A 24,837-nucleotide genomic window follows, 5' to 3' on the forward strand; every position below is an offset into this window, starting at 1 on the left:
TAACCATTGAGCCACGGAAGCTCAGAAATTATATGGTTGTCAGGTATTGTGGAAAAGCTATGACTTTTCACGCTACAACTGACACCCCACAACACCTCTCCCGGGTGGGCTCGAACGACCAACCTTTCGGTTAACAGCTAAACGCGCTAACCATTGCGTAACGGAAGCCCAAAAATTAAATGTTCGTCAGGTATTGTGGAAAAACTTTGGCTTTTTACGTTACATTTGAAATCCCAAAACACCACTCCCGGGTGGGCTCGAACCACCAACCTATTAGTTAACAGCCGAACGCGCTAACCATTGAGCCCCGGAAGCTCAGAAATTATATGGTTGTCAGGTATTGTGGAAAAGCTATGACTTTTCACGCAACATCTGACACCCCACAACACCTCTCCCGGGTGGGCTCGAACCACCAACCTTTCGGATAACAGCCGAACGCGCTAACCATTGCGCCACGGAAGCCCAAAAATTTAATGGTCGTCAGGTATTGTGGAAAAACTTTGGCTTTTTACGTTACATTTGAGATCCCAAAACACCGCTCCCGGGGGGGCTCGAACCACCAACCTATTAGTTTACAGCCGAACGCGCTAACCATTGAGCCACGGAAGCTCAGAAATTAAATGGTTGTCAGGTATTGTGGAAAAGTTATGACTTTTCACGCTACATCTGAGACCTCACAACACCGCTCCCGGATGGGCTCGAACCACCAACCTTTTGAATAACAGCTGAGAGCGCTAACCATTGCGCGACGGAAGCCCAAAAATTATATGGTCGTCAGGTATTGTGGAAAAACTTTGACTTTTTACGTCACTTCTGGGACCTCACAACACCGCTCCCGGATGGGCTCGAACCACCAACCTTTCGGTTAACAGCCGAACGCGCTAACCATTGAACCACGCAAGCTCAGAAGTGAAATGGTTGTCAGGTATTGTGGAAAAGTTATGACTTTTCACGCTAGATCTGAGACCCCACAACACCTCTCCCGGGTGGGCTCGAACGACCAACCTTTCGGTTAACAGCTAAACGCGCTAACCATTGCGTAACGGAAGCCCAAAAATTAAATGTTCGTCAGGTATTGTGGAAAAACTTTGGCTTTTTACGTTACATTTGAAATCCCAAAACACCACTCCCGGGTGTGCTCGAACCACCAACTTTTCGGTTAACAGCCGAACGCGCTAACCATTGCGCCACGGAAGCCCAAAAATTTAATGGTCGTCAGGTATTGTGGAAAAACTTTGGCTTTTTACGTTACATTTGAAATCCCAAAACACCACTCCTGTTTGGGCTCGAACCACCAACCTTTCGGATAACAACCGAACGCGCTAACCATTGCGCCACGGAAGCCCAAAAATTTAATGGTCGTCAGGTATTGTGGAAAAACTTTGGCTTTTTACGTTACATTTGAGATCCCAAAACACCGCTCCCGGGGGGGCTCGAACCACCAACCTATTAGTTTACAGCCGAACGCGCTAACCATTGAGCCACTGAAGCTCAGAAATTAAATGGTTGTCAGGTATTGTGGAAAAGTTATGACTTTTCACGCTACATCTGAGACCTCACAACACCGCTCCCGGATGGGCTCGAACCACCAACCTTTCGGTTAACAGCCGAACGCGCTAACCATTGCGCCACGGAAGCCCAAAAATTAAATGGTCGTCAGGTATTGTGGAAAAACTTTGGCTTTTTACGTTACATTTGAGATCCCAAAACACCGCTCCCGGGTGGGCTCGAACCACCAACCTATTAGTTTACAGCCGAACGCGCTAACCATTGAGTCACGGAAGCGCAGAAATTAAATGGTTGTCAGGTATTGTGGAAAAGTTATGACTTTTCACGCTACATCTGAGACCTCACAACACCGCTCCCGGATGGGCTCGAACCACCAACCTTTCGGTTAACAGCCGAACGCGCTAACCATTGCGCCACGGAAGCCCAAAAATTAAATGGTCGTAAGGTATTGTGGAAAAACTTTGGCTTTTTACGTTACATTTGAGATCCCAAAATACCGCTCCCGGGTGGGCTCGAGCCACCAACCTATTAGTTAACAGCCGAACGCGCTAACCATTGAGCCACGGAAGCTCAGAAATTATATGGTTGTCAGGTATTGTGGAAAAGCTATGACTTTTCACGCTACAACTGACACCCCACAACACCTCTCCCGGGTGGGCTCGAACGACCAACCTTTCGGTTAACAGCTAAACGCGCTAACCATTGCGTAACGGAAGCCCAAAAATTAAATGTTCGTCAGGTATTGTGGAAAAACTTTGGCTTTTTACGTTACATTTGAAATCCCAAAACACCACTCCCGGGTGGGCTCGAACCACCAACCTATTAGTTAACAGCCGAACGCGCTAACCATTGAGCCCCGGAAGCTCAGAAATTATATGGTTGTCAGGTATTGTGGAAAAGCTATGACTTTTCACGCAACATCTGACACCCCACAACACCTCTCCCGGGTGGGCTCGAACCACCAACCTTTCGGATAACAGCCGAACGCGCTAACCATTGCGCCACGGAAGCCCAAAAATTTAATGGTCGTCAGGTATTGTGGAAAAACTTTGGCTTTTTACGTTACATTTGAGATCCCAAAACACCGCTCCCGGGGGGGCTCGAACCACCAACCTATTAGTTTACAGCCGAACGCGCTAACCATTGAGCCACGGAAGCTCAGAAATTAAATGGTTGTCAGGTATTGTGGAAAAGTTATGACTTTTCACGCTACATCTGAGACCTCACAACACCGCTCCCGGATGGGCTCGAACCACCAACCTTTCGGTTAACAGCCGAACGCGCTAACCATTGCGCCACGGAAGCCCAAAAATTAAATGGTCGTCAGGTATTGTGGAAAAACTTTGGCTTTTTACGTTACATTTGAGATCCCAAAACACCGCTCCCGGGTGGGCTCGAACCACCAACCTATTAGATTACAGCCGAACGCGCTAACCATTGAGCCACGGAAGCGCAGAAATTAAATGGTTGTCAGGTATTGTGGAAAAGTTATGACTTTTCACGCTACATCTGAGACCTCACAACACCGCTCCCGGATGGGCTCGAACGACCAACCTTTCGGTTAACAGCTAAACGCGCTAACCATTGCGTAACGGAAGCCCAAAAATTAAATGTTCGTCAGGTATTGTGGAAAAACTTTGGCTTTTTACGTTACATTTGAAATCCCAAAACACCACTCCCGGGTGGGCTCGAACCACCAACCTATTAGTTAACAGCCGAACGCGCTAACCATTGAGCCCCAGAAGCTCAGAAATTATATGGTTGTCAGGTATTGTGGAAAAGCTATGACTTTTCACGCAACATCTGACACCCCACAACACCTCTCCCGGGTGGGCTCGAACGACCAACCTTTCGGTTAACAGCTAAACGCACTAACCATTGCGTAACGGAAGCCCAAAAATTAAATGTTCGTCAGGTATTGTGGAAAAACTTTGGCTTTTTACGTTACATTTGAAATCCCAAAACACCACTCCCGGGTGGGCTCAAACCAACAAATTTTCGGTTAACAGCCGAACGCGCTAACCATTGCGCCAAGGAAGCCCAAAAATTTAATGGTCGTCAGGTATTGTGGAAAAACTTTGGCTTTTTACGTTACATTTGAAATCCCAAAACACCACTCCCGGGTGGGCTCGAACCACCAACCTTTCGGATAACAGCCGAACGCGCTAACCATTGCGCCACGGAAGCCCAAAAATATAATGGTCGTCAGGTATTGTGGAAAAACTTTGGCTTTTTACGTTACATTTGAGATCCCAAAACACCGCTCCCGGGTGGGCTCGAACCACCAACCTTTCGGTTAACAGCCGAACGCGCTAACCATTGAGCCGCGGAAGCTCAGAAATTATATGGTTGTCAGTCATTGTGGAAAAGCTATGACTTTTCACGCTACATCTGACACCCCACAACACCTCTCCCGGGTGGGCTCGAACGACCAACCTTTCGGTTAACAGCTAAACGCGCTAACCATTGCGTAACGGAAGCCCAAAAATTAAATGTTCGTCAGGTATTGTGGAAAAACTTTGGCTTTTTACGTTACATTTGAAATCCCAAAACACCACTCCTGGGTGGGCTCGAACCACCAACCTTTCGGATAACAGCCGAACTCGCTAACCATTGCGCCACGGAAGCCCAAAAATTTAATGGTCGTCAGGTATTGTGGAAAAACTTTGGCTTTTTACGTTACATTTGAGTTCCCAAAACACCGCTCCCGGGGGGGCACGAACCACCAACCTATTAGTTTACAGCCGAACGCGCTAACCATTGAGCCACGGAAGCTCAGAAATTAAATGGTTGTCAGGTATTGTGGAAAAGTTATGACTTTTCACGCTACATCTGAGACCTCACAACACCGCTCCCGGATGTGCTCGAACCACCAACCTTTCGGTTAACAGCCGAACGCGCTAACCATTGCGCCACGGAAGCCCAAAAATTAAATGGTCGTCAGGTATTGTGGAAAAACTTTGGCTTTTTACGTTACATTTGAGATCCCAAAACACCGGTCCCGGGTGGGCTCGAACCACCAACCTATTAGTTTACAGCCGAACGCGCTAACCATTGAGCCACGGAAGCGCAGAAATTAAATGGTTGTCAGGTATTGTGGAAAAGTTATGACTTTTCACGCTACATCTGAGACCTCACAACACCGCTCCCGGATGGGCTCGAACCACCAACCTTTCGGTTAACAGCCGAACGCGCTAACCATTGCGCCACGGAAGCCCAAAAATTAAATGGCCGTCAGGTATTGTGGAAAAACTTTGGCTTTTTACGTTACATTTGAGATCCCAAAATACCGCTCCCGGGTGGGCTCGAGCCACCAACCTATTAGTTAACAGCCGAACGCGCTAACCATTGAGCCACGGAAGCTCAGAAATTATATGGTTGTCAGGTATTGTGGAAAAGCTATGACTTTTCACGCTACAACTGACACCCCACAACACCTCTCCCGGGTGGGCTCGAACGACCAACCTTTCGGTTAACAGCTAAACGCGCTAACCATTGCGTAACGGAAGCCCAAAAATTAAATGTTCGTCAGGTATTGTGGAAAAACTTTGGCTTTTTACGTTACATTTGAAATCCCAAAACACCACTCCCGGGTGGGCTCGAACCACCAACCTATTAGTTAACAGCCGAACGCGCTAACCATTGAGCCCCGGAAGCTCAGAAATTATATGGTTGTCAGGTATTGTGGAAAAGCTATGACTTTTCACGCAACATCTGACACCCCACAACACCTCTCCCGGGTGGGCTCGAACGACCAACCTTTCGGTTAACAGCTAAACGCGCTAACCATTGCGTAACGGAAGCCCAAAAATTAAATGTTCGTCAGGTATTGTGGAAAAACTTTGGCTTTTTACGTTACATTTGAAATCCCAAAACACCACTCCCGGGTGGGCTCAAACCACCAACTTTTCGGTTAACAGCCGAACGCGCTAACCATTGCGCCACGGAAGCCCAAAAATTTAATGGTCGTCAGGTATTGTGGAAAAACTTTGGCTTTTTACGTTACATTTGAAATCCCAAAACACCACTCCCGGGTGGGCTCGAACCACCAACCTTTCGGATAACAGCCGAAAGCGCTAACCATTGCGCCACGGAAGCCCAAAAATATAATGGTCGTCAGGTATTGTGGAAAAACTTTGGCTTTTTACGTTACATTTGAGATCCCAAAACACCGCTCCCGGGGGGGCTCGAACCACCAACCTATTAGTTTACAGCCGAACGCGCTAACCATTGAGCCACGGAAGCTCAGAAATTAAATGGTTGTCAGGTATTGTGGAAAAGTTATGACTTTTCACGCTACATCTGAGACCTCACAACACCGCTCCCGGATGGGCTCGAACCACCAACCTTTCGGTTAACAGCCGAACGCGCTAACCATTGCGCCACGGAAGCCCAAAAATTAAATGGTCGTCAGGTATTGTGGAAAAACTTTGGCTTTTTACGTTACATTTGAGATCCCAAAACACCGCTCCCGGGTGGGCTCGAACCACCAACCTATTAGTTTACAGCCGAACGCGCTAACCATTGAGCCACGGAAGCGCAGAAATTAAATGGTTGTCAGGTATTGTGGAAAAGTTATGACTTTTCACGCTACATCTGAGACCTCACAACACCGCTCCCGGATGGGCTCGAACGACCAACCTTTCGGTTAACAGCTAAACGCGCTAACCATTGCGTAACGGAAGCCCAAAAATTAAATGTTCGTCAGGTATTGTGGAAAAACTTTGGCTTTTTACGTTACATTTGAAATCCCAAAACACCACTCCCGGGTGGGCTCGAACCACCAACCTATTAGTTAACAGCCGAACGCGCTAACCATTGAGCCCCAGAAGCTCAGAAATTATATGGTTGTCAGGTATTGTGGAAAAGCTATGACTTTTCACGCAACATCTGACACCCCACAACACCTCTCCCGGGTGGGCTCGAACGACCAACCTTTCGGTTAACAGCTAAACGCACTAACCATTGCGTAACGGAAGCCCAAAAATTAAATGTTCGTCAGGTATTGTGGAAAAACTTTGGCTTTTTACGTTACATTTGAAATCCCAAAACACCACTCCCGGGTGGGCTCAAACCAACAAATTTTCGGTTAACAGCCGAACGCGCTAACCATTGCGCCAAGGAAGCCCAAAAATTTAATGGTCGTCAGGTATTGTGGAAAAACTTTGGCTTTTTACGTTACATTTGAAATCCCAAAACACCACTCCCGGGTGGGCTCGAACCACCAACCTTTCGGATAACAGCCGAACGCGCTAACCATTGCGCCACGGAAGCCCAAAAATATAATGGTCGTCAGGTATTGTGGAAAAACTTTGGCTTTTTACGTTACATTTGAGATCCCAAAACACCGCTCCCGGGTGGGCTCGAACCACCAACCTTTCGGTTAACAGCCGAACGCGCTAACCATTGAGCCGCGGAAGCTCAGAAATTATATGGTTGTCAGTCATTGTGGAAAAGCTATGACTTTTCACGCTACATCTGACACCCCACAACACCTCTCCCGGGTGGGCTCGAACGACCAACCTTTCGGTTAACAGCTAAACGCGCTAACCATTGCGTAACGGAAGCCCAAAAATTAAATGTTCGTCAGGTATTGTGGAAAAACTTTGGCTTTTTACGTTACATTTGAAATCCCAAAACACCACTCCCGGGTGGGCTCGAACCACCAACTTTTCGGTTAACAGTCGAACGCGCTAACCATTGCGCCACGGAAGCCCAAAAATTTAATGGTCGTCAGGTATTGTGGAAAAACTTTGGCTTTTTACGTTACATTTGAAATCCCAAAACACCACTCCTGGGTGGGCTCGAACCACCAACCTTTCGGATAACAGCCGAACTCGCTAACCATTGCGCCACGGAAGCCCAAAAATTTAATGGTCGTCAGGTATTGTGGAAAAACTTTGGCTTTTTACGTTACATTTGAGTTCCCAAAACACCGCTCCCGGGGGGGCACGAACCACCAACCTATTAGTTTACAGCCGAACGCGCTAACCATTGAGCCACGGAAGCTCAGAAATTAAATGGTTGTCAGGTATTGTGGAAAAGTTATGACTTTTCACGCTACATCTGAGACCTCACAACACCGCTCCCGGATGTGCTCGAACCACCAACCTTTCGGTTAACAGCCGAACGCGCTAACCATTGCGCCACGGAAGCCCAAAAATTAAATGGTCGTCAGGTATTGTGGAAAAACTTTGGCTTTTTACGTTACATTTGAGATCCCAAAACACCGCTCCCGGGTGGGCTCGAACCACCAACCTATTAGTTTACAGCCGAACGCGCTAACCATTGAGCCACGGAAGCGCAGAAATTAAATGGTTGTCAGGTATTGTGGAAAAGTTATGACTTTTCACGCTACATCTGAGACCTCACAACACCGCTCCCGGATGGGCTCGAACCACCAACCTTTCGGTTAACAGCCGAACGCGCTAACCATTGCGCCACGGAAGCCCAAAAATTAAATGGCCGTCAGGTATTGTGGAAAAACTTTGGCTTTTTACGTTACATTTGAGATCCCAAAATACCGCTCCCGGGTGGGCTCGAGCCACCAACCTATTAGTTAACAGCCGAACGCGCTAACTATTGAGCCACGGAAGCTCAGAAATTATATGGTTGTCAGGTATTGTGGAAAAGCTATGACTTTTCACGCTACAACTGACACCCCACAACACCTCTCCCGGGTGGGCTCGAACGACCAACCTTTCGGTTAACAGCTAAACGCGCTAACCATTGCGTAACGGAAGCCCAAAAATTAAATGTTCGTCAGGTATTGTGGAAAAACTTTGGCTTTTTACGTTACATTTGAAATCCCAAAACACCACTCCCGGGTGGGCTCGAACCACCAACCTATTAGTTAACAGCCGAACGCGCTAACCATTGAGCCCCGGAAGCTCAGAAATTATATGGTTGTCAGGTATTGTGGAAAAGCTATGACTTTTCACGCAACATCTGACACCCCACAACACCTCTCCCGGGTGGGCTCGAACGACCAACCTTTCGGTTAACAGCTAAACGCGCTAACCATTGCGTAACGGAAGCCCAAAAATTAAATGTTCGTCAGGTATTGTGGAAAAACTTTGGCTTTTTACGTTACATTTGAAATCCCAAAACACCACTCCCGGGTGGGCTCAAACCACCAACTTTTCGGTTAACAGCCGAACGCGCTAACCATTGCGCCACGGAAGCCCAAAAATTTAATGGTCGTCAGGTATTGTGGAAAAACTTTGGCTTTTTACGTTACATTTGAAATCCCAAAACACCACTCCCGGGTGGGCTCGAACCACCAACCTTTCGGATAACAGCCGAACGCGCTAACCATTGCGCCACGGAAGCCCAAAAATATAATGGTCGTCAGGTATTGTGGAAAAACTTTGGCTTTTTACGTTACATTTGAGATCCCAAAACACCGCTCCCGGGTGGGCTCGAACCACCAACCTTTCGGTTAACAGCCGAACGCGCTAACCATTGAGCCACGGAAGCTCAGAAATTATATGGTTGTCAGATATTGTGGAAAAGCTATGACTTTTCACGCTACATCTGACACCCCACAACACCTCTCCCGGGTGGGCTCGAACGACCAACCTTTCGGTTAACAGCTAAACGCGCTAACCATTGCGTAACGGAAGCCCAAAAATTAAATGTTCGTCAGGTATTGTGGAAAAACTTTGGCTTTTTACGTTACATTTGAGATCCCAAAACACCGCTCCCGGGTGGGCTCGAACCACCAACCTATTAGTTTACAGCCGAACGCGCTAACCATTGAGCCACGGAAGCGGAGAAATTAAATGGTTGTCAGGTATTGTGGAAAAGTTATGACTTTTCACGCTACATCTGAGACCTCACAACACCGCTCCCGGATGGGCTCGAACCACCAACCTTTCGGTTAACAGCCGAACGCGCAAACCATTGCGCCACGGAAGCCCAAAAATTAAATGGCCGTCAGGTATTGTGGAAAAACTTTGGCTTTTTACGTTACATTTGAAATCCCAAAACACCACTCCCGGGTGGGCTCGAACCACCAACTTTTCGGTTAACAGCCGAACGCGCTAACCATTGCGCCACGGAAGCCCAAAAATTTAATGGTCGTCAGGTATTGTGGAAAAACTTTGGCTTTTTACGTTACATTTGAAATCCCAAAACACCACTCCTGGGTGGGCTCGAACCACCAACCTTTCGGATAACAGCCGAACGCGCTAACCATTGCGCCACGGAAGCCCAAAAATTTAATGGTCGTCAGGTATTGTGGAAAAACTTTGGCTTTTTACGTTACATTTGAGATCCCAAAACACCGCTCCCGGGGGGGCACGAACCACCAACCTATTAGTTTACAGCCGAACGCGCTAACCATTGAGCCACGGAAGCTCAGAAATTAAATGGTTGTCAGGTATTGTGGAAAACTTATGACTTTTCACGCTACATCTGAGACCTCACAACACCGCTCCCGGATGGGCTCGAACCACCAACCTTTCGGTTAACAGCCGAACGCGCTAACCATTGCGCCACGGAAGCCCAAAAATTAAATGGTCGTCAGGTATTGTGGAAAAACTTTGGCTTTTTACGTTACATTTGAGATCCCAAAACACCGCTCCCGGGTGGGCTCGAACCACCAACCTATTAGTTTACAGCCGAACGCGCTAACCATTGAGCCACGGAAGCGGAGAAATTAAATGGTTGGCAGGTATTGTGGAAAAGTTATGACTTTTCACGCTACATCTGAGACCTCACAACACCGCTCCCGGATGGGCTCGAACCACCAACCTTTCGGTTAACAGCCGAACGCGCTAACCATTGCGCCACGGAAGCCCAAAAATTAAATGGCCGTCAGGTATTGTGGAAAAACTTTGGCTTTTTACGTTACATTTGAGATCCCAAAATACCGCTCCCGGGTGGGCTCGAGCCACCAACCTATTAGTTAACAGCCGAACGCGCTAACCATTGAGCCACGGAAGCTCAGAAATTATATGGTTGTCAGGTATTGTGGAAAAGCTATGACTTTTCACGCTACAACTGACACCCCACAACACCTCTCCCGGGTGGGCTCGAACGACCAACCTTTCGGTTAACAGCTAAACGCGCTAACCATTGCGTAACGGAAGCCCAAAAATTAAATGTTCGTCAGGTATTGTGGAAAAACTTTGGCTTTTTACGTTACATTTGAAATCCCAAAACACCACTCCCGGGTGGGCTCAAACCACCAACTTTTCGGTTAACAGCCGAACGCGCTAACCATTGCGCCACGGAAGCCCAAAAATTTAATGGTCGTCAGGTATTGTGGAAAAACTTTGGCTTTTTACGTTACATTTGAAATCCCAAAACACCACTCCCGGGTGGGCTCGAACCACCAACCTTTCGGATAACAGCCGAACGCGCTAACCATTGCGCCACGGAAGCCCAAAAATATAACAGTCGTCAGGTATTGTGGAAAAACTTTGGCTTTTTACGGTACATTTGAGATCCCAAAACACCGCTCCCGGGTGGGCTCGAACCACCAACCTATTAGTTTACAGCCGAACGCGCTAACCATTGAGCCACGGAAGCTCAGAAATTAAATGGTTGTCAGGTATTGTGGAAAAGTTATGACTTTTCACGCTACATCTGAGACCTCACAACACCGCTCCCGGATGGGCTCGAACCACCAACCTTTCGGTTAACAGCCGAACGCGCTAACCATTGCGCAACGGAAGCCCAAAAATTAAATGGTCGTCAGGTATTGTGGAAAAACTTTGGCTTTTTACGTTACATTTGAGATCCCAAAACACCGCTCCCGGGTGGGCTCGAACCACCAACCTATTAGTTTACAGCCGAACGCGCTAACCATTGAGCCACGGAAGCTCAGAAATTAAATGGTTGTCAGGTATTGTGGAAAAGTTATGACTTTTCACGCTACATCTGAGACCTCACAACACCGCTCCCGGATGGGCTCGAACCACCAACCTTTCGGTTAACAGCCGAACGCGCTAACCATTGCGCCACGGAAGCCCAAAAATTAAATGGCCGTCAGGTATTGTGGAAAAACTTTGGCTTTTTACGTTACATTTGAAATCCCAAAACACCACTCCCGGGTGGGCTCGAACCACCAACTTTTCGGTTAACAGCCGAACGCGCTAACCATTGCGCCACGGAAGCCCAAAAATTTAATGGTCGTCAGGTATTGTGGAAAAACTTTGGCTTTTTACGTTACATTTGAAATCCCAAAACACCACTCCTGGGTGGGCTCGAACCACCAACCTTTCGGATAACAGCCGAACGCGCTAACCATTGCGCCACGGAAGCCCAAAAATTTAATGGTCGTCAGGTATTGTGGAAAAACTTTGGCTTTTTACGTTACATTTGAGATCCCAAAACACCGCTCCCGGGGGGGCACGAACCACCAACCTATTAGTTTACAGCCGAACGCGCTAACCATTGAGCCACGGAAGCTCAGAAATTAAATGGTTGTCAGGTATTGTGGAAAACTTATGACTTTTCACGCTACATCTGAGACCTCACAACACCGCTCCCGGATGGGCTCGAACCACCAACCTTTCGGTTAACAGCCGAACGCGCTAACCATTGCGCCACGGAAGCCCAAAAATTAAATGGTCGTCAGGTATTGTGGAAAAACTTTGGCTTTTTACGTTACATTTGAGATCCCAAAACACCGCTCCCGGGTGGGCTCGAACCACCAACCTATTAGTTTACAGCCGAACGCGCTAACCATTGAGCCACGGAAGCGGAGAAATTAAATGGTTGGCAGGTATTGTGGAAAAGTTATGACTTTTCACGCTACATCTGAGACCTCACAACACCGCTCCCGGATGGGCTCGAACCACCAACCTTTCGGTTAACAGCCGAACGCGCTAACCATTGCGCCACGGAAGCCCAAAAATTAAATGGCCGTCAGGTATTGTGGAAAAACTTTGGCTTTTTACGTTACATTTGAGATCCCAAAATACCGCTCCCGGGTGGGCTCGAGCCACCAACCTATTAGTTAACAGCCGAACGCGCTAACCATTGAGCCACGGAAGCTCAGAAATTATATGGTTGTCAGGTATTGTGGAAAAGCTATGACTTTTCACGCTACAACTGACACCCCACAACACCTCTCCCGGGTGGGCTCGAACGACCAACCTTTCGGTTAACAGCTAAACGCGCTAACCATTGCGTAACGGAAGCCCAAAAATTAAATGTTCGTCAGGTATTGTGGAAAAACTTTGGCTTTTTACGTTACATTTGAAATCCCAAAACACCACTCCCGGGTGGGCTCAAACCACCAACTTTTCGGTTAACAGCCGAACGCGCTAACCATTGCGCCACGGAAGCCCAAAAATTTAATGGTCGTCAGGTATTGTGGAAAAACTTTGGCTTTTTACGTTACATTTGAAATCCCAAAACACCACTCCCGGGTGGGCTCGAACCACCAACCTTTCGGATAACAGCCGAACGCGCTAACCATTGCGCCACGGAAGCCCAAAAATATAACAGTCGTCAGGTATTGTGGAAAAACTTTGGCTTTTTACGGTACATTTGAGATCCCAAAACACCGCTCCCGGGTGGGCTCGAACCACCAACCTATTAGTTTACAGCCGAACGCGCTAACCATTGAGCCACGGAAGCTCAGAAATTAAATGGTTGTCAGGTATTGTGGAAAAGTTATGACTTTTCACGCTACATCTGAGACCTCACAACACCGCTCCCGGATGGGCTCGAACCACCAACCTTTCGGTTAACAGCCGAACGCGCTAACCATTGCGCAACGGAAGCCCAAAAATTAAATGGTCGTCAGGTATTGTGGAAAAACTTTGGCTTTTTACGTTACATTTGAGATCCCAAAACACCGCTCCCGGGTGGGCTCGAACCACCAACCTATTAGTTTACAGCCGAACGCGCTAACCATTGAGCCACGGAAGCTCAGAAATTAAATGGTTGTCAGGTATTGTGGAAAAGTTATGACTTTTCACGCTACATCTGAGACCTCACAACACCGCTCCCGGATGGGCTCGAACCACCAACCTTTCGGTTAACAGCCGAACGCGCTAACCATTGCGCCACGGAAGCCCAAAAATTAAATGGTCGTCAGGTATTGTGGAAAAACTTTGGCTTTTTACGTTACATTTGAGATCCCAAAACACTGTTCCCGGGTGGGCTCGAACCACCAACCTATTAGTTTACAGCCGAACGCGCTAACCATTGCGCCACGGAAGCCCAAAAATTTAATGGTCGTCAGGTATTGTGGAAAAACTTTGGCTTTTTACGTTACATTTGAAATCCCAAAACACCACTCCCGGGTGGGCTCGAACCACCAACCTTTCGGATAACAGCCGAACGCGCTAACCATTGCGCCACGGAAGCCCAAAAATATAATGGTCGTCAGGTATTGTGGAAAAACTTTGGCTTTTTACGTTACATTTGAGATCCCAAAACACCGCTCCCGGGTGGGCTCGAACCACCAACCTTTCGGTTAACAGCCGAACGCGCTAACCATTGAGCCACGGAAGCTCAGAAATTATATGGTTGTCAGATATTGTGGAAAAGCTATGACTTTTCACGCTACATCTGACACCCCACAACACCTCTCCCGGGTGGGCTCGAACGACCAACCTTTCGGTTAACAGCTAAACGCGCTAACCATTGCGTAACGGAAGCCCAAAAATTAAATGTTCGTCAGGTATTGTGGAAAAACTTTGGCTTTTTACGTTACATTTGAGATCCCAAAACACCGCTCCCGGGTGGGCTCGAACCACCAACCTATTAGTTTACAGCCGAACGCGCTAACCATTGAGCCACGGAAGCGGAGAAATTAAATGGTTGTCAGGTATTGTGGAAAAGTTATGACTTTTCACGCTACATCTGAGACCTCACAACACCGCTCCCGGATGGGCTCGAACCACCAACCTTTCGGTTAACAGCCGAACGCGCTAACCATTGCGCCACGGAAGCCCAAAAATTAAATGGCCGTCAGGTATTGTGGAAAAACTTTGGCTTTTTACGTTACATTTGAAATCCCAAAACACCACTCCCGGGTGGGCTCGAACCACCAACTTTTCGGTTAACAGCCGAACGCGCTAACCATTGCGCCACGGAAGCCCAAAAATTTAATGGTCGTCAGGTATTGTGGAAAAACTTTGGCTTTTTACGTTACATTTGAAATCCCAAAACACCACTCCTGGGTGGGCTCGAACCACCAACCTTTCGGATACCAGCCGAACGCGCTAACCATTGCGCCACGGAAGCCCAAAAATTTAATGGTCGTCAGGTATTGTGGAAAAACTTTGGCTTTTTACGTTACATTTGAGATCCCAAAACACCGCTCCCGGGGGGGCACGAACCACCAACCTATTAGTTTACAGCCGAACGCGCTAACCATTGAGCCACGGAAGCTCAGAAATTAAATGGTTGTCAGGTATTGTGGAAAACTTATGACTTTTCACGCTACATCTGAGACCTCACAACACCGCTCCCGGATGGGCTCGAACCACCAACCTTTCGGTTAACAGCCGAACGCGCTAACCATTGCGCCACGGAAGCCCAAAAATTAAATGGTCGTCAGGTATTGTGGAAAAACTTTGGCTTTTTACGTTACATTTGAGATCCCAAAACACCGCTCCCGGGTGGGCTCGAACCACCAACCTATTAGTTTACAGCCGAACGCGCTAACCATTGAGCCACGGAAGCGGAGAAATTAAATGGTTGGCAGGTATTGTGGAAAAGTTATGACTTTTCACGCTACATCTGAGACCTCACAACACCGCTCCCGGATGGGCTCGAACCACCAACCTTTCGGTTAACAGCCGAACGCGCTAACCATTGCGCCACGGAAGCCCAAAAATTAAATGGCCGTCAGGTATTGTGGAAAAACTTTGGCTTTTTACGTTACATTTGAAATCCCAAAACACCACTCCCGGGTGGGCTCGAACCACCAACTTTTCGGTTAACAGCCGAACGCGCTAACCATTGCGCCACGGAAGCCCAAAAATTTAATGGTCGTCAGGTATTGTGGAAAAACTTTGGCTTTTTACGTTACATTTGAAATCCCAAAACACCACTCCTGGGTGGGCTCGAACCACCAACCTTTCGGATACCAGCCGAACGCGCTAACCATTGCGCCACGGAAGCCCAAAAATTTAATGGTCGTCAGGTATTGTGGAAAAACTTTGGCTTTTTACGTTACATTTGAGATCCCAAAACACCGCTCCCGGGGGGGCACGAACCACCAACCTATTAGTTTACAGCCGAACGCGCTAACCATTGAGCCACGGAAGCTCAGAAATTAAATGGTTGTCAGGTATTGTGGAAAACTTATGACTTTTCACGCTACATCTGAGACCTCACAACACCGCTCCCGGATGGGCTCGAACCACCAACCTTTCGGTTAACAGCCGAACGCGCTAACCATTGCGCCACGGAAGCCCAAAAATTAAATGGTCGTCAGGTATTGTGGAAAAACTTTGGCTTTTTACGTTACATTTGAGATCCCAAAACACCGCTCCCGGGTGGGCTCGAACCACCAACCTATTAGTTTACAGCCGAACGCGCTAACCATTGAGCCACGGAAGCGGAGAAATTAAATGGTTGGCAGGTATTGTGGAAAAGTTATGACTTTTCACGCTACATCTGAGACCTCACAACACCGCTCCCGGATGGGCTCGAACCACCAACCTTTCGGTTAACAGCCGAACGCGCTAACCATTGCGCCACGGAAGCCCAAAAATTAAATGGCCGTCAGGTATTGTGGAAAAACTTTGGCTTTTTACGTTACATTTGAGATCCCAAAATACCGCTCCCGGGTGGGCTCGAGCCACCAACCTATTAGTTAACAGCCGAACGCGCTAACCATTGAGCCACGGAAGCTCAGAAATTATATGGTTGTCAGGTATTGTGGAAAAGCTATGACTTTTCACGCTACAACTGACACCCCACAACACCTCTCCCGGGTGGGCTCGAACGACCAACCTTTCGGTTAACAGCTAAACGCGCTAACCATTGCGTAACGGAAGCCCAAAAATTAAATGTTCGTCAGGTATTGTGGAAAAACTTTGGCTTTTTACGTTACATTTGAAATCCCAAAACACCACTCCCGGGTGGGCTCAAACCACCAACTTTTCGGTTAACAGCCGAACGCGCTAACCATTGCGCCACGGAAGCCCAAAAATTTAATGGTCGTCAGGTATTGTGGAAAAACTTTGGCTTTTTACGTTACATTTGAAATCCCAAAACACCACTCCCGGGTGGGCTCGAACCACCAACCTTTCGGATAACAGCCGAACGCGCTAACCATTGCGCCACGGAAGCCCAAAAATATAACAGTCGTCAGGTATTGTGGAAAAACTTTGGCTTTTTATGGTACATTTGAGATCCCAAAACACCGCTCCCGGGTGGGCTCGAACCACCAACCTATTAGTTTACAGCCGAACGCGCTAACCATTGAGCCACGGAAGCTCAGAAATTAAATGGTTGTCAGGTATTGTGGAAAAGTTATGACTTTTCACGCTACATCTGAGACCTCACAACACCGCTCCCGGATGGGCTCGAACCACCAACCTTTCGGTTAACAGCCGAACGCGCTAACCATTGCGCAACGGAAGCCCAAAAATTAAATGGTCGTCAGGTATTGTGGAAAAACTTTGGCTTTTTACGTTACATTTGAGATCCCAAAACACCGCTCCCGGGTGGGCTCGAACCACCAACCTATTAGTTTACAGCCGAACGCGCTAACCATTGAGCCACGGAAGCTCAGAAATTAAATGGTTGTCAGGTATTGTGGAAAAGTTATGACTTTTCACGCTACATCTGAGACCTCACAACACCGCTCCCGGATGGGCTCGAACCACCAACCTTTCGGTTAACAGCCGAACGCGCTAACCATTGCGCCACGGAAGCCCAAAAATTAAATGGTCGTCAGGTATTGTGGAAAAACTTTGGCTTTTTACGTTACATTTGAGATCCCAAAACACCGTTCCCGGGTGGGCTCGAACCACCAACCTATTAGTTTACAGCCGAACGCGCTAACCATTGAGCCACGGAAGCGCAGAAATTAAATGGTTGTCAGGTATTGTGGAAAAGTTATGACTTTTCACGCTACATCTGAGACATCACAACACCGCTCCCGGATGGGCTCGAAAAACCAACCTTTTGGTTAACAGCCGAACGCGCTAACCATTGCGCCACGGAAGCCCAAAAATTAAATGGTCGTCAGGTATTGTGGAAAAACTTTGGCTTTTTACGTTACATTTGAGATCCCAAAACACCGCTCCCGGGTGCGCTCGAACCACCAACCTATTAGTTAACAGCCGAACGCGCTAACCATTGAGCCACGGAAGCTCAGAAATTATATGGTTGTCAGGTATTGTGGAAAAGCTATGACTTTTCACGCTACATCTGACACCCCACAACACCTCACCCGGGTGGGCTCGAAAAACCAACCTTTTGGTTAACAGCCGAACGCGCTAACCATTGCGCCACGGAAGCCCAAAAATTAAATGGTCGTCAGGTATTGTGGAAAAACTTTGGCTTTTTACGTTACATTTGAGATCCCAAAACACCGCTCCCGGGTGCGCTCGAACCACCAACCTATTAGTTAACAGCCGAACGCGCTAACCATTGAGCCACGGAAGCTCAGAAATTATATGGTTGTCAGGTATTGTGGAAAAGCTATGACTTTTCACGCTACATCTGACACCCCACAACACCTCACCCGGGTGGGCTCGAACGACCAACCTTTCGGTTAACAGCTAAACGCGCTAACCATTGCGTAACGGAAGCCCAAAAATTAAATGTTCGTCAGGTATTGTGGAAAAACTTTGGCTTTTTACATTACATTTGAGATCCCAAAACACCGCTCCCGGGTGGGCTCGAACCACCAACCTATTAGTTAACAGCCGAAAGCGCTAACCATTGAGCCACGGAGGCTCAGAAATTAAAAGGTTGTCACGTATTGTGGAAAAGATATGACTTTTCACGCTACATCTGAGACCCCACAACACCTCTCCCGGGTGGGCTCGAACCACCAACCTTTCGGTTAACATCTAAACGCCTTAACCATTGCGCAACGGAAGCAGAAAAATTAAATGTTCGTCAGGTATTGTGGAAAAACTTTGACTTTTTACGTCCCAGCTGAGACCTCACAACACCGCTGCCGGATGGGCTCGAACCACCAACCTTTCGGTTAACAGCCGAACGCGCTAACCATTGCGCCACGGAAGCCCGAAAATTAAATGGTCGTCAGGTATTGTGGAAAAACTCTGGCTTTTACGTTACATTTGAGATCCCAAAACACCGCTCCCGGGTGGGCTCGAACCACCAACCTATTAGTTAACAGCCGAACGCGCTAACCATTGAGCCACGGAAGCTCAGAAATTAAATGGTTGTCACGTATTGTGGAAAAGTTTTGACTTTTTACGCTACATCTGAGACCTCACAACACCGCTCCTGGGTGGACTCGAACCACCAACCTTTTGAATAACAGCTGAGAGCGCTAACCATTGCGCCACGGAAGCCCAAAAATTATATGGTCGTCAGGTATTGTGGAAAAACTTTGACTTTTTACGTCACATCTGAGACCTCACAACACCGCTCCCGGATGGGCTCGAACCACCAACCTTTCGGTTAACAGCCGAACGCGCTAACCATTGAACCACGGAAGCTCAGAAATTAAATGGTTGTCAGGTATTGTGGAAAAGTTATGACTTTTCACGCTACATCTTAGACCCCATAACACCTCTCCCGGGTGGGCTCGAACGACCAACCTTTCGGTTAACATCTAAACGCGTTAACCATTGCGCAACGGAAGCCCAAAAATTAAATGTTCGTCAGGTATTGTGGAAAAACTTTGACTTTTTACGTCACATCTGAGACCTCACAACACCGCTCCCGGATGGGCTCGAACCACCAACCTTTCGATTAACAGCCGAACGCGCTAACCATTGCGCCACGGATGCCCAAAAATTTAATGGTCGTCAGGTATTGTGGAAAAACTTTGGCTTTTTACGTTACATTTGAAATCCCAAAACACCACTCCCGGGTGGGCTCGAACCACCAACCTTTCGGATAACAGCCGAACGCGCTAACCATTGCGCCACGGAAGCCCAAAAATATAACAGTCGTCAGGTATTGTGGAAAAACTTTGGCTTTTTACGGTACATTTGAGATCCCAAAACACCGCTCCCGGGTGGGCTCGAACCACCAACCTATTAGTTTACAGCCGAACGCGCTAACCATTGAGCCACGGAAGCTCAGAAATTAAATGGTTGTCAGGTATTGTGGAAAAGTTATGACTTTTCACGCTACATCTGAGACCTCACAACACCGCTCCCGGATGGGCTCGAACCACCAACCTTTCGGTTAACAGCCGAACGCGCTAACCATTGCGCAACGGAAGCCCAAAAATTCAATGGTCGTCAGGTATTGTGGAAAAACTTTGGCTTTTTACGTTACATTTGAGATCCCAAAACACCGCTCCCGGGTGGGCTCGAACCACCAACCTATTAGTTTACAGCCGAACGCGCTAACCATTGAGCCACGGAAGCTCAGAAATTAAATGGTTGTCAGGTATTGTGGAAAAGTTATGACTTTTCACGCTACATCTGAGACCTCACAACACCGCTCCCGGATGGGCTCGAACCACCAACCTTTCGGTTAACAGCCGAACGCGCTAACCATTGCGCCACGGAAGCCCAAAAATTAAATGGTCGTCAGGTATTGTGGAAAAACTTTGGCTTTTTACGTTACATTTGAGATCCCAAAACACCGTTCCCGGGTGGGCTCGAACCACCAACCTATTAGTTTACAGCCGAACGCGCTAACCATTGAGCCACGGAAGCGCAGAAATTAAATGGTTGTCAGGTATTGTGGAAAAGTTATGACTTTTCACGCTACATCTGAGACATCACAACACCGCTCCCGGATGGGCTCGAAAAACCAACCTTTTGGTTAACAGCCGAACGCGCTAACCATTGCGCCACGGAAGCCCAAAAATATAACAGTCGTCAGGTATTGTGGAAAAACTTTGGCTTTTTACGGTACATTTGAGATCCCAAAACACCGCTCCCGGGTGGGCTCGAACCACCAACCTATTAGTTTACAGCCGAACGCGCTAACCATTGAGCCACGGAAGCTCAGAAATTAAATGGTTGTCAGGTATTGTGGAAAAGTTATGACTTTTCACGCTACATCTGAGACCTCACAACACCGCTCCCGGATGGGCTCGAACCACCAACCTTTCGGTTAACAGCCGAACGCGCTAACCATTGCGCAACGGAAGCCCAAAAATTCAATGGTCGTCAGGTATTGTGGAAAAACTTTGGCTTTTTACGTTACATTTGAGATCCCAAAACACCGCTCCCGGGTGGGCTCGAACCACCAACCTATTAGTTTACAGCCGAACGCGCTAACCATTGAGCCACGGAAGCTCAGAAATTAAATGGTTGTCAGGTATTGTGGAAAAGTTATGACTTTTCACGCTACATCTGAGACCTCACAACACCGCTCCCGGATGGGCTCGAACCACCAACCTTTCGGTTAACAGCCGAACGCGCTAACCATTGCGCCACGGAAGCCCAAAAATTAAATGGTCGTCAGGCATTGTGGAAAAACTTTGGCTTTTTACCTTACATTTGAGATCCCAAAACACCGTTCCCGGGTGGGCTCGAACCACCAACCTATTAGTTTACAGCCGAACGCGCTAACCATTGAGCCACGGAAGCGCAGAAATTAAATGGTTGTCAGGTATTGTGGAAAAGTTATGACTTTTCACGCTACATCTGAGACATCACAACACCGCTCCCGGATGGGCTCGAACCACCAACCTTTCGGTTAACAGCCGAACGCGCTAACCATTGCGCCACGGAAGCCCAAAAATTAAATGGTCGTCAGGTATGGTGGAAAAACTTTGGCTTTTTACGTTACATTTGAGATCCCAAAACACCGCTCCCGGGTGGGCTCGAACCACCAACCTATTAGTAAACAGCCGAACGCGCTAACTCTTGAGCCACGGAAGCTCAGAAATTAAATGGTTCTCACGTATTGTGGAAAAGTTTTGACTTTTTACGCTACATCTGAGACCCCACAGCACCTCTCCCGGGTAGGCTCGAACCACCAACCTTTCGGTTAACAGCTGTACGTGCTAACCATTGCGCCACGGAAGCTCAGAAATTAAATGGTCGTCAGGTATTGTGGAAAAACTTTGGCTTTTTACGTTACATTTGAGATCCCAAAACACCGCTCCCGGGTGGGCTCGAACCACCAACCTATTAATTAACAGCCGAACGCGCTAATCATTGATCCACGGAAGCTCGGAAATTAAATGGTTGTCACGTATTGTGGAAAAGATAAGACTTTTCACGCTACATCTGAGATCCCAAAACACCTCTCCCGGGTGGGCTCGAACCACCAACCTTTCGGTTAACAGCTGAACGCGCTAACCATTGAACCACGGAAGCTCAGAAATTAAATGGTTGTCAAGTATTGTGGAAAAGTTATGACTTTTCACGCTACATCTGAGACCTCACAACACCTCTCCCGGGTGGGCTCGAACGACCAACCCCTCGGTTAACATCTGATCGCGTTAACCATTGCGCAACGGAAGCCCAAAAATTAAATGTTCGTCAGGTATTGTGGAAAAACTCTGACTTTTTACGTTACATTTGAGATCCCAAAACACCGCTCCGGGGTGGGCTCGAACCACCAACCTATTAATTAACAGCCGAACGCGCTAATCATTGAGCCACGGAAGCTCAGAAATTAAATGGTTGTCACGTATAGTGGTAAAGTTTTGAATTTTACGCTACATCTGAGACCTCACAACAAAGCTCAAGGGCGGGCTCGAACCACCAACCTTTTGAATAACAGCCGAAAGCGCTAACCATTGCGCCACGGAAGCCCAAAAATTATATGGTCGTGAGGTATTGTGGAAAAACTTTGACTTTTTACGTCACATCTGAGACCCCACAACACCGCTCCCGGATGGGCTTGAACCACCAACCTTTCGGTTAACAGCCAAACGCGCTAACCATTGAACCACGGAAGCTCAGAAATTAAATGGTTGTCAGGTATTGTGGAAAAGTTATGACTTTTCACGCTAGATCTGAGACTACACAACACCTCTCCCGGGTGGGCTCGAACGACCAACCCCTCGGTTAACATCTGAACGCGTTAACCATTGCGCAACGGAAGCCCAAAAATTAAATGTTCGTCAGGTATTGTGGAAAAACTCTGACTTTTTACGTTACGTCTGAGACCTCACAACACCGCTCCCGGATGGGCTCGAACCACCAACCTTTCGGTTATCAGCCGAACGCGCTAACCATTGCGCAACGGAAGCCCAAAAATTAAATGGTTGTCAGGTATTTTGGAAAAACTTTGGCTTTTCACGCTACATCTGAGACCCCACAACACCTCTCCCGGGTGGGCTCGAACGACCAACCTTTCGGTTAACATCTAAACGCGTTAACCATTGCGCAACGGAAGCCCAAAAATTAAATGTTCGTCAGGTATTGTGGAAAAACTTTGACTTTTTACGTCACATCTGAGACCTCAACACCGCTCCCGGATGGGCTCGAACCACCAACCTTTCCGTTAACAGCCGCACGCGCTAACCATTGCGCCACGGAAGCTCAGAAATTAAATGGTTGTCAGGTATTGTGGAAAAACTTTGGCTTTTTACGTTACATTTGAGATCCCAAAACACCGCTCCCGGGTAGGCTCGAACCACCAACCTATTAATTAACAGCCGAACGCGCTAATCATTGATCCACGGAAGCTCGGAAATTAAATGGTTGTCACGTATTGTGGAAAAGATAAGACTTTTCACGCTACATCTGAGACCCCAAAACACCTCTCCCGGGTGGGCTCGAACCACCAACCTTTCGGTTAACAGCTGAACGCGCTAACCATTGAACCACGGAAGCTCAGAAATTAAATGGTTGTCAAGTATTGTGGAAAAGTTATGACTTTTCACGCTACATCTGAGACCTCACAACACCTCTCCCGGGTGGGCTCGAACGACCAACCCCTCGGTTAACATCTGATCGCGTTAACCATTGCGCAACGGAAGCCCAAAAATTAAATGTTCGTCAGGTATTGTGGAAAAACTCTGACGTTTTACGTTACATTTGAGATCCCAAAACACCGCTCCGGGGTGGGCTCGAACCACCAACCTATTAATTAACAGCCGAACGCGCTAATCATTGAGCCACGGAAGCTCAGAAATTAAATGGTTGTCACGTATAGTGGAAAAGTTTTGAATTTTACGCTACATCTGAGACCTCACAACAAAGCTCAAGGGCGGGCTCGAACCACCAACCTTTTGAATAACAGCCGAAAGCGCTAACCATTGCGCCACGGAAGCCCAAAAATTATATGGTCGTCAGGTATTGTGGAAAAACTTTGACTTTTTACGTCACATCTGAGACCTCACAACACCGCTCCCGGATGGGCTTGAACCACCAACCTTTCGGTTAACAGCCAAACGCGCTAACCATTGAACCACGGAAGCTCAGAAATTAAATGGTTGTCAGGTATTGTGGAAAAGTTATGACTTTTCACGCTAGATCTGAGACTACACAACACCTCTCCCGGGTGGGCTCGAACGACCAACCCCTCGGTTAACATCTGAACGCGTTAACCATTGCGCAACGGAAGCCCAAAAATTAAATGTTCGTCAGGTATTGTGGAAAAACTCTGACTTTTTACGTTACGTCTGAGACCTCACAACACCGCTCCCGGATGGGCTCGAACCACCAACCTTTCGGTTATCAGCCGAACGCGCTAACCATTGCGCAACGGAAGCCCAAAAATTAAATGGTTGTCAGGTATTTTGGAAAAACTTTGACTTTTTACGTCACATCTGAGACCTCAACACCGCTCCCGGATAGGCTCGAACCACCAACCTTTCGGTTAACAGCCGCACGCGCTAACCATTGAACCAAGGAAGCTCAGAAATTAAATGGTTGTCGGGTATTGTGGAAAAGTTATGACTTTTCACGCTACATCTGAGACCCCACAACACCTCTCCCGGGTGGGCTCGAACCACCAACCTTTCGGTTAACAGCTGAACGCGCTAACCATTGAACCAAGGAAGCTCAGAAATTAAATGGTTGTCAGGTATTGTGGAAAAATTTTGACTTTTTACGTCCCATCTGAGACCTCACAACACCTCTCCCGGATGGGCTCGAACGACCAACCTTTCGGTTAACATCTAAACGCGTTAACCATTGAGCAACGGAAGCCCAAAAATTAAATGTTCGTCAGGTATTGTGGAAAAACTTTGACTTTTTACGTCACATCTGAGACCTCAAAACCGCACCCGGATGGGCTCGAACCACCAACCTTTCGGTTAACAGCCGCACGCGCTAA

The 24,837-nt window shown here is 47.6% G+C and overlaps 5 non-coding genes across 5 annotated transcripts; all 5 read right to left on the minus strand.

The window, feature by feature from the left end:
• Positions 1-13,619: 13,619 nt before the first annotated feature.
• Positions 13,620-13,692, minus strand: TRNAY-GUA (transfer RNA tyrosine (anticodon GUA)). The gene has a single exon. It is a non-coding gene; the product is annotated as a tRNA-Tyr (tRNA).
• A 956-nt stretch (positions 13,693-14,648) lies between these two features.
• On the minus strand, positions 14,649-14,721 carry TRNAT-GGU (transfer RNA threonine (anticodon GGU)). Its single transcript has one exon. It is a non-coding gene; the product is annotated as a tRNA-Thr (tRNA).
• An 809-nt stretch (positions 14,722-15,530) lies between these two features.
• Positions 15,531-15,603, minus strand: TRNAT-GGU (transfer RNA threonine (anticodon GGU)). The gene has a single exon. It is a non-coding gene; the product is annotated as a tRNA-Thr (tRNA).
• Positions 15,604-22,731: 7,128 nt separating this feature from the next.
• Positions 22,732-22,804, minus strand: TRNAI-GAU (transfer RNA isoleucine (anticodon GAU)). The gene has a single exon. It is a non-coding gene; the product is annotated as a tRNA-Ile (tRNA).
• Positions 22,805-24,198: 1,394 nt separating this feature from the next.
• TRNAI-GAU (transfer RNA isoleucine (anticodon GAU)) lies at positions 24,199-24,271 on the minus strand. The gene has a single exon. It is a non-coding gene; the product is annotated as a tRNA-Ile (tRNA).
• Positions 24,272-24,837: the final 566 nt, after the last annotated feature.

The sequence above is a fragment of the Phalangium opilio genome, unplaced genomic scaffold (assembly GCF_054372755.1).
Source record: "Phalangium opilio isolate 3A_F unplaced genomic scaffold, DU_Popi_V2 ptg000002l_1, whole genome shotgun sequence".
NCBI lineage: Eukaryota > Metazoa > Arthropoda > Arachnida > Opiliones > Phalangiidae > Phalangium > Phalangium opilio.